The sequence below is a fragment of the Dioscorea cayenensis genome, chromosome 10, assembly GCF_009730915.1.
Source record: "Dioscorea cayenensis subsp. rotundata cultivar TDr96_F1 chromosome 10, TDr96_F1_v2_PseudoChromosome.rev07_lg8_w22 25.fasta, whole genome shotgun sequence".
Taxonomy (NCBI): Eukaryota; Viridiplantae; Streptophyta; class Magnoliopsida; order Dioscoreales; family Dioscoreaceae; genus Dioscorea; species Dioscorea cayenensis.
The window spans coordinates 15,859,739-15,869,443 of record NC_052480.1 but is presented as its reverse complement, the minus strand read 5'-3'; positions in this window follow the sequence as shown (position 1 = coordinate 15,869,443).

The window sequence follows — 9,705 nt, the reverse complement described above, 5'->3', positions numbered from 1 at the left end:
TGTATTATAATAAATTTTTGGGAAATTGGAATAAAAGACATGGAAAAGCTGTATACTTGAGCAAACATTTACTATTAAAATTATCCACATGTTATGAAACATTTAATTTTTGAAATATTTAAAATTAATTTATATCATTAAATATCCACATGTTATAAAATCATAATTAAATTAATTTATATCATTAAAATATTTAATTATCATAATTAATAAAAATATTTAAATATTTATTAATCATAATTAAATCATAATTAAAAATAGATTTTGAAATTATTTTTAAGAAAGTAGAATTTTGTCCATTTTTAATTTTTATAAAATTGTTATTAAAATGTATTATTTAATTGAATATTTAACTATAAAAATATTATCCAATATAAAATTGTAATTAAAATGTATTATTTAATTAAATATTTAATTATAAAAAAATTTAATTGGATAATAGTTAAATAGATTAATTATTTTAATAATTATTATATAAATTTATAATAATTAAAAGTGGATTTTTATTTAAAAATATTTAATTATAATAATTTAAATGAATACTTTTTGTTTAAATTATTTTATAAATTATTATTATTTTTAAATATAATTAACTATGGTATGTAATATCATTTATTTACATTAAAGGGTAGAAAAGTACTTTTCTCTTGTTTCTCTTTCTACTTTTTCATTCACACTGTTATTCCTCCACCAGACACTAAACTTCATTCCCATCATCCCACATACTTTCATTCCAATCCCTAATCCTCATCCACCACTCCCATTCTCATTCCCTATGTCTATTTCTATAGAACAAATGGAGAGTAAAAGTGAATGCCTATTATGTTTCTCTTAACTCCTCTTAACTTTTGGCGTTTCATATGCCAAAAGTTTTTTTAGTTTCTAATTTAAACTCTATATACATGTGTCAAAAGAATGATATAAATAATAAGAACAAGAAAGGGAATTTCCACTACTTTCTTTTGCTCAATGTTTGTCTTGTTATATTATATAGTTTTATAACATGTTATCAGCACGAAGCTTTAACCAAGTTCTGACTAATCCAATTTCTCAACAAATTTTTTTCACGTAAGTACACAAACATTTTTTTTGTCATGTCAAATCTTGCAAAACTTGATTTTGTTGCCCTTGATATTTCAGGAAAAAAAATATTTGTCATGGGTGCTTGATGTTGAAATACATCTGAATGCTAATGGACTTGGAGAAACCATCGAGGATAGTAATTAAGAATCCTTACAAAACCGTGCAAAAGCAATGATTTTCCTCCGACATCATTTTCATGAGGATTTAAAAATTGAATATTTAATTGTGAAAGATCCACTTGAATTGTGGAAAAATTTGGAGCAAAAGTATAACCACCAGAAGATGGTTATTTTACCGAAAGCTCGTTATGATTGGATGCATTTATGATTACAAGATTTCAAAAACACTAAGTGAATATAATTCAGCCATATTTCGAATCAGTTCTCAATTGAAATTATACGGAGAGAGTATTCTTGATTCTGATATGCTAGAGAAAAAAATTCTCTAATTTTCATGTCTCGAATATGCTCCTGCAATAGCAATATCGAGAGAAAGGATTCACAAAATATTCTGATTTGATTTCGTGTTTGCTTGTGGTTGAACAAAACAATGAACTACTAATGAAAAAAATCATGAATCTCATCCTCTCTGGCTCTACCTCCATTCCTCAAGTGAATGCGATGACATGAAAAATCAAATGAGGGACGTGGTCAAACCCATAGGCATGGTCGGCGGCTTAGCCATGGTCATGGGACGAGGGCCGTGGTTGGAATAAATATCAGAAAAATCATGGTGATCATAGAGATGCATATTACCACCAGGAGTGAACAAATTATGAAGAAAAACAGTTTATAAAGGCAAAAAAGGATCAAGTAACAAATCAAAAAATGTATGTTGTCAATGCTGGTGTACAAGGGCACTAGTCACATACCGCATGTACACCAGGCACCTTGTTGATATCTATCAAGCATCAATAAAAGAGAAAAAAATGTCGAGGTAAATTTTATATGAAAAATGATGACTTTAACAATATCCCTCTTGTGGGTATGCCGTCACATTTAGATGTTGCTAATTTTCTTGAAGATTATAAGTTTAATAGTGGTAACTGAATTGTCACCATAATTTTTTTTCCCTATGCATTTTGTTTTAATTAATCTATGCATGTTGGATCTTGTTCTTATCCATTATAATACTTATGTACTTTTTATTTATTTTTGTGAACAATATATGGATACTACCAAATCTATGGTTGGATTAGACATCAAAGATGAGGATGTATGCCTTGTTGATAATGCAATAACGCACTCAGTATTTAAAAGTAAAAAATATTTTTCCCATTTAATAATGGTAAAACCAATGTCAATACAATATCGAGTAGTATAAATTTGATTGAAGGCTTCGGAAGAGTAAATATATTGTTTCCTAGAGAAACAAAATATATTATAACTGATGCATTATATTCCCCAAAATCCCACCGAAACTTATTAAGTTATAAAGATATACGTCTCAATGGATTTCACATAGAGACGTCAAATATGGAGAATACTGAATATTTATACATTACTGTTGTTACTTCAGGTAATAAGCATGTATTGGAGAAACTGCCCGTATTCTCATATGGCCTTTATTATACATATATTCGAACAATTGAGGCAAATAGTATCGTAAACCAGAAGTTTACTAACTCAAATGAATTTATTCTATGGCATGATTGGTTAGGCCATCCTGGATCAATAATGATGCGAAAAGTACTTGAAAAACTCATATGGACATCCATTAAAGAACTTGAAGATTCTTCGATCAAATGAATTTTTCATGTCGGCATGCTCTCAAGGCAAATTTATTATCAGGCCATCCACAAATAAAATTGGAATCTGAATCTCCTATGTTCTTAGAGAGATTCATGGTGATATATGTAGACCAATCCATCCTCAAAGTGGGTCATTTAAATATTTTATGGTTTTAATTGACTCATCAATGAGATGGTCACATGTTTGCCTATTATCAACTCGAAACCTGGTGCTTTCGAGATTGTTGGCTCAAATTATTCGATTACGAGCACATTTTCCATCGATCATGCAATTAAAAACAATGCGGCTTGATAAATGCTGGTGAATTTACATCTCAAGCATTTATGACTATTGCATGTCCATTGGAATAAAAGTTGAACATCATGTTGCTCATGTTCATATACAAAATGCATTGGCAGAATCATTTATTAAGCGGCTCCAGTTGATTACTAGACCGTTATTAATGAAAACAAAGCTTCCAATCTATGCTTGGGGACATGCAATTTTACATGCTGCATCACCTGTACGCATAAGGTCAACAAGTTATCAAAAGTTCTCCCACCCTCAATTGGTTTCTAGGCAAGAACCAAATATATCTCATTTGAGAGGTTTTGGGTGTGGAGTATACATCCCAATTGCTCCACCACAAAGAACTAAGAAAAAATTGGACCTAAGAGGAGATTAGGAATATATATTGGATATGAATCTCCTTCTATTATTAAATATCTTCAGTCGTTGACTAGGAATGTTTCACAGCTAGATTTGTTGACTATCATTTTGATGAGACAGTTTTTCTAACATTAGGGAGAGAAAATGGAAAGATGAAAATGTTGAAAAAGAAATTACATGGAATGCTCAGAGTTTAAATCATTTTGACCATCGCACAAAACAATGTGAACTGGAAGTTCAATGAATAATTCATTTACAACGAGTTGCAAATCAACTACCTGATGCATTCTCTGATCCAAAAATAATAACAAAATCACATGTGTCTATGGAAAATGCCCCTATTAGAATTAATGCCCCAGAAGGACCTCCTATAACAAATGAATCTAAGAAATACGTGCAGGCGTCGAAAAACTAGCTAGTTCAAAAGATAAAAATCCTCGAAAGAAAAAAAGGAAAAAGATCATAAAAGAAAATTGTGGATAAAATAAACATTAAAAATAAATAATAGCAAACTTCAGGAAGAGTTCAAGATCTTGAAATTGAAGAGAAAAATCAGAAAATTTCCATAAATTATGTCTCAAATGGAAAAATGTGACAGAAATGAAACAACTGTTGGCAATATCTTTGCATATAATGTGGCAATTGATCTTTTTGAAAGAAGATAAGGATTATAAGCCCTAAATCTATTGAGGAATGCGAAGAATGACTAACTAGAATGGAAATATGCAATACATGCAAAATTAAAGCTGAATCACAAAATGAGCGAGTTTTTGAATCCATAACTAAAACATCTATAGATGTTAAACCGATTATTTACAAATGGGTATATATGCGAAAACAAAATGAGAAAAATAAAATTGTTAGATATAAAGCAAGGCTCGTTGCACAAGGGTTTTCACAAAGACCTGGTATTGACTATGAAGAAACGTACTCCCGTGTAATAGATACAATCACGTTTCATTATCTACTTAGTCTTGTAGTACATGAAAAATTACAAATGCAATTAATGGATGTTGTTATTGCATACTTATATGCATAACTAGATAATAATAATAATAATATATATATATATATATATATATGAAAGTCCAAGAAGGACTTAAGATGCCTAAAGCATACAATTTGAATTCCTGAGACATGTATTCAATTAAGTTATAAAGATTTTTGTATGGTTTGAAACAACCTGGGCATGTGTGGTATCATCGCCTTAGTGAATATTTGTTAAAAGAAGGGTATAAGAATGACCCTATTTACCCATGTGTGTTCATCAAGAAATCCACAAAAGGGATACGTGATAATTGGGGTATATGTTGATGATTTAAATATAATTGGAACTTCTGAAAAGCTTCCAAATGCCATTAATTATTTAAAGAAAGAATTTGAAATGAAAGATCTTGGGAGAACAAAATTTTGTTTAGAGATTGCGATTCGAGCACTTAGAGAGTGGTGTTTTTATCCACCCATCGACATATCTGAGATAGGGTTTTGCAACGATTTAATATGGATAAAAGCATATCCATTAACAAGCCTTATGGTTGTTCGATCCCTTGATATTCATAAAGACCCTTTTTCAATCTTAAGATGACAACAAATAATTACTTGGTCCTGAAGTACCATATCTTAGTGAAATTGGTGCCTTTATGTATCTTGCTAACTGTACTCGGCCAGATATAGCTTTTGTTATAAATTTATTATCAAGATACAGTTCTGCACCAACACAGAGACATTGGAATGGTATTAAACAAATACTACGTTATCTTGAGGCAGGTTGGTATGGGATTATTTTATACATGAATCGAAAAAGACAATTAGTTGGATATGCGGATCACGGGGTATTTATCGACCCGTACAAAGCCCGATCCTAGGCGGTCATGTGTTTACGCATGGGGGAACGACCATATCATGGTGTTCTATGAAACAAACTATAGCTTCTACTTCTTCAAATCATGCAGAAATACTTGCAATTCATGAAGCAAGTCGTGAATGTGTTTGGTTAAGATCAATGACACACCATATTCAAGAAAATTATGGTTTGTCCCAAAAGGGCATACCAACAATATTATATAAAGACAATGCCGCTTGTATAGCTCAATTGAAAGGAGGATACATCAAAGGCACAAAACAAAACATATATTACCAAAGTTATTTTTCACACATGATTTTTGAGAAAAATAGTGATGTCCATATTCAAAAAATATAATCCAGTGAAAATCCTGCAGATTTATTCATTAAGGCATTACCCACATCAACTTTTTTAAAAGTTTGTTCTCAAGATTGGGATGCGTCGCCTCAGGGATCTTCAATAATGTTCTCTTCATGGGGAATCATATACACGTTGTACTCTTTTTCCTTCGTCATGGTTTTATCCCACTGGGTTTTCTGACAAGGTTTTAATGAGGCAGCAGATGAAGCGTATATAAGGAAAGTTGTACTCATTTTCTTTTAGTAGGATTTTTTTTTCACTGGGTTTTTTTCTAGTAAGATTTTAACGAGGCAATTCCTATATAATGGACATTCAAGAGGGAGTGTTATGAAACATTTAAAGTGAATGCCCATTATGTTTCTCTTAACTCCTCTTGACTCTTGGTGTTTCATTTGCCAAAAGTTTTTTCAGTTTCTAATTTAAACCATATATATATATGCCAAAAGAATAATATAAATAATAAGAACAAAAAAAAAGAATTTCCACTGCTTTCTTTTGCCCTATGTTTGTCTTGCTATATTATATAGTTTTATAACACCACGTTTGAATTTATGGGTTCTCATTTTTTTCTATGAAAAAAAAAATTTTAGATATTGTTGCTAATATGAGAGAAGATTAACTACCTCCAAATGTCTAATTGATGCATGATTTTCTCCGTGTAGATTTTTATTTAAAAATTAATATTTCTGATGAAAACTAGTAAAAGTATTTGATAAAAAAAAATGAAAAGATGTTATTCATTTATAGTTTTTTATTTTAGGGATTTTTACTTGCATACCCCTGTAAAAATCATGAATTTGATTAAATACCCCCATAAAAATGATATTTGTTTGTATAACCCTACAAATTAATTATATTTGCTTCTATGTTCCTATGGTTAAGTTGACTCTTAATAGTGTTAAATCAATGGATGGAATAAGGATAAATTACCAAAATGGGTTTGCTTATATACCCCTTGAAATATTTTTTCTTCTTATTTTGTAGACATTACTCATTTCATTCAACAAATGACCATTATGAGTTTGTTAATATACCCATCAAATTTTTTTATTATATTTTATAGACTTAAATTATTTAAATTATAGATAACCAATATAATTTTTTTATATACGCTTTAATTATTTTTAAAAATTATTAAAAATCATGAATTTTTTTAGTAAATTCATATTTTTAAGGTTTTTACAAACATCTCTAAAACATTTTAGATTATTACATGCTCTTTACAAACATAACATAAAAATAGGTAAAAATTACAACGTGTAACAAGATATAACAAATAATTTCATACTATGGTTAAGGGTAATTGAGTAATTTTGGATAATGTTAAGGGTAGTTACATGATGTTAAGGGTAATTGGGTAATTTCATACTAAAAAATAACAAATAATTTCATACTAAAAATTATGACCTTGGATGATGTTAAGGGTAATTATGGAATTTTGTTAAGTTGGGTTAAGTGGGAAGTATGGTTAATTCCATAAACCCTAACGGTGACTAACGGTAACTAACGGTAAGGATATATAAGTAAAAAAGTTAGTTTTATGAGGTTATGCAAGTAAATAATATTTTTATGGGGTATTTAAGCAATTTCATGGTTTTATAGGGGTATGCAAGCAATTTTTTCTTTATTTTATTATGTGACCAAGCCACACCACACATACTATTTACACCAATCAAGGACGATCATAACAAAAATGGGCCACTAAGTAAAATTATATTTTTTTAAGGGAAAATTACATTCTACCCTCGTAATTTTCAAAACTTCAAAAACCCTCCTACTTTTTGCACCGGACGACCCTTCGGATTAGTGTTTAACTTCCCTTTTACCCCTACAGTTCAGCGAAATGGGTCCATGTTGTGAAATCCCATTTTGGCACGAAAATGGTGGGAAAGGAAAGCCCGAATCACATCATGTTCGACCTTTTTGAAGGGACTTTCTAGCTTGGTTTAACGTTTAAATATTTTACTAATATGTTTAATAATTATCATATCCAGTGTAATACTTCCCATCTCGGTTTAACGTTATCTTTACATGTATAACTATTCATATTAGCGTGTAAATTCTCAAAAGTCTCTGCGTAAAAGCGGTGATCTTTTCGTTTGATCCCGAATTGTCTGGCGGTGGCGCGTGGCGGTGCTGAGATATGGTATCCCGTGCGTAAAATTAATAGCGGCATTAAAATTTATGCTGCGGTAACATAATTTCTCGAACACCCGATTCGTTCTCATCGGTCGATATAGAGCCCGTGTCGTTTAACTTTTTCTCGGATATGAAGAGTCGACTGCTTGTGGAATTCACACCATAAATAACGAGAAAGAACCCTCCCCATGGACGACCACTCCTCGATAGTCCTCATCATCCTCCTCCTCCTCCTCGTCCTCCTCTTCCCATGGACGACCACTCTATCACGAAAGGATGTTTACGTGAACCTTCTTCCTTATCTTGAGAATCATTTAGCCCTTGATCACGCAACAAGTTAAACTACCTTTTTCACGCCCTGAGTCGAAATGCTCTCATAATTGCACGAATCGCGGAGGATTCTTGACGGTGGATGACGAGGCGAGCGATTAAGCGAGCATTTTTGACTTGGGTAAGAAAAAAATTTTTCACGTATTTCGTGATTGCGGAGGATTCTCTAGAGGAGGAGATCGGGAAACATCCTTTTAAAGGCGGGGTTGATATTTATCACTTGAGACTTTTACATTACCATTTAAGAACATTACGTCAGTGTACAACTATTACGTTCTGTGTTTAACTATCAGGATCTTCGTTTAAGTTCGACCATGACACATTGATTAATAGTCGTTTTTCATGAATGTGTGTTGTTTAACCTTTTTAATGTTGATGCGTTGTGCGGGTTCAAGTTGATGCGCATGTTATGCAGCCGATTTGTGAGCGTTCGAATGTCTGAGACACTTGTTTAGTTATCGACGGTCGAGTCGTGAGTGTCCAAAGTCAGAGGCGGACGTTGTAAATGTTGTAAATCTTTTTATAAATAAAAAGCGAAACAAGCTTATTTGTTGTGAACTTACGAAATTTAAACATAGACCTAGTAAAAACAAACAATGTGGGAAACAAAAGAGACGTCGTTGTAAACAATAGAAAAATACGTAAAAATATGTTTTAAGCAGTGACAGCGGTGTTTAAGAAAATGTTACTCTTTAAACAATGACAGCGGTGTTTAAGAAAATACGTAAAGATGTTTAAGCGGTGACCGAGAGGTACCCATCTTCAGCGCGATGTCGGGGAAAGCATTGATTTAAACAATAACATATTATTTACATGATATAGACTTTTAGTTAAGCAGGTTAACCATTATTTTTAAACACTATATGTATACATTTTAAACATAAAAAGCTTAGCGTTTACCACGAGACTCATGTTGAGTTGAGAACATTCATTCGAGCGATGACAATATGTCTTCCTCACGACGGTGACATATATTTCCCTTTTTGCCCTTGGGATGGAGGGAAAAAAATACGCCCTGATCACATCACGTCTAGTCTAACCTCTATGCATACAAGCTGTGCACTTTTTTTGTTTGCCTTTTACATTGCTTGTTTGTTCTTTACATCTTCTACTTCTTCTTCTTACATCTTCTTTTTTTGTTCTTCAGCTTCATTTGGTTTTGTCTCGATTTGGTTTTTGACCGATATATTATGGAGAGTTTTTGTGATATTGCTAGATTCAGCGGGGAGGGAAGGGTGCTAATGTTCGCTTTGCTCGAGACTTCTTGGGAGTTGGTGTTAGGCGAGATATGTGACGATGGGGTCTCGAAGTTTCTCTTGTCGGGGGTTAAGTTCATCACACGAGATGGATATAAAGCGGTTTGCCCAATAGAAAAGCGATGTTGACTTCCGGCGGATGTGTCGCGTCCACTCCATCTTCAAATGTCTTTGTAGTTGATCTTGTCGTCGAGGGCGAGAAAATGTGCCATTGCCGAATCCTAATGAAAAGCGAGGTTTTACTCGTTGTAAGTTCCTTTTCTTTTAATTATTCCGGTTATGCGGGGTCATTATT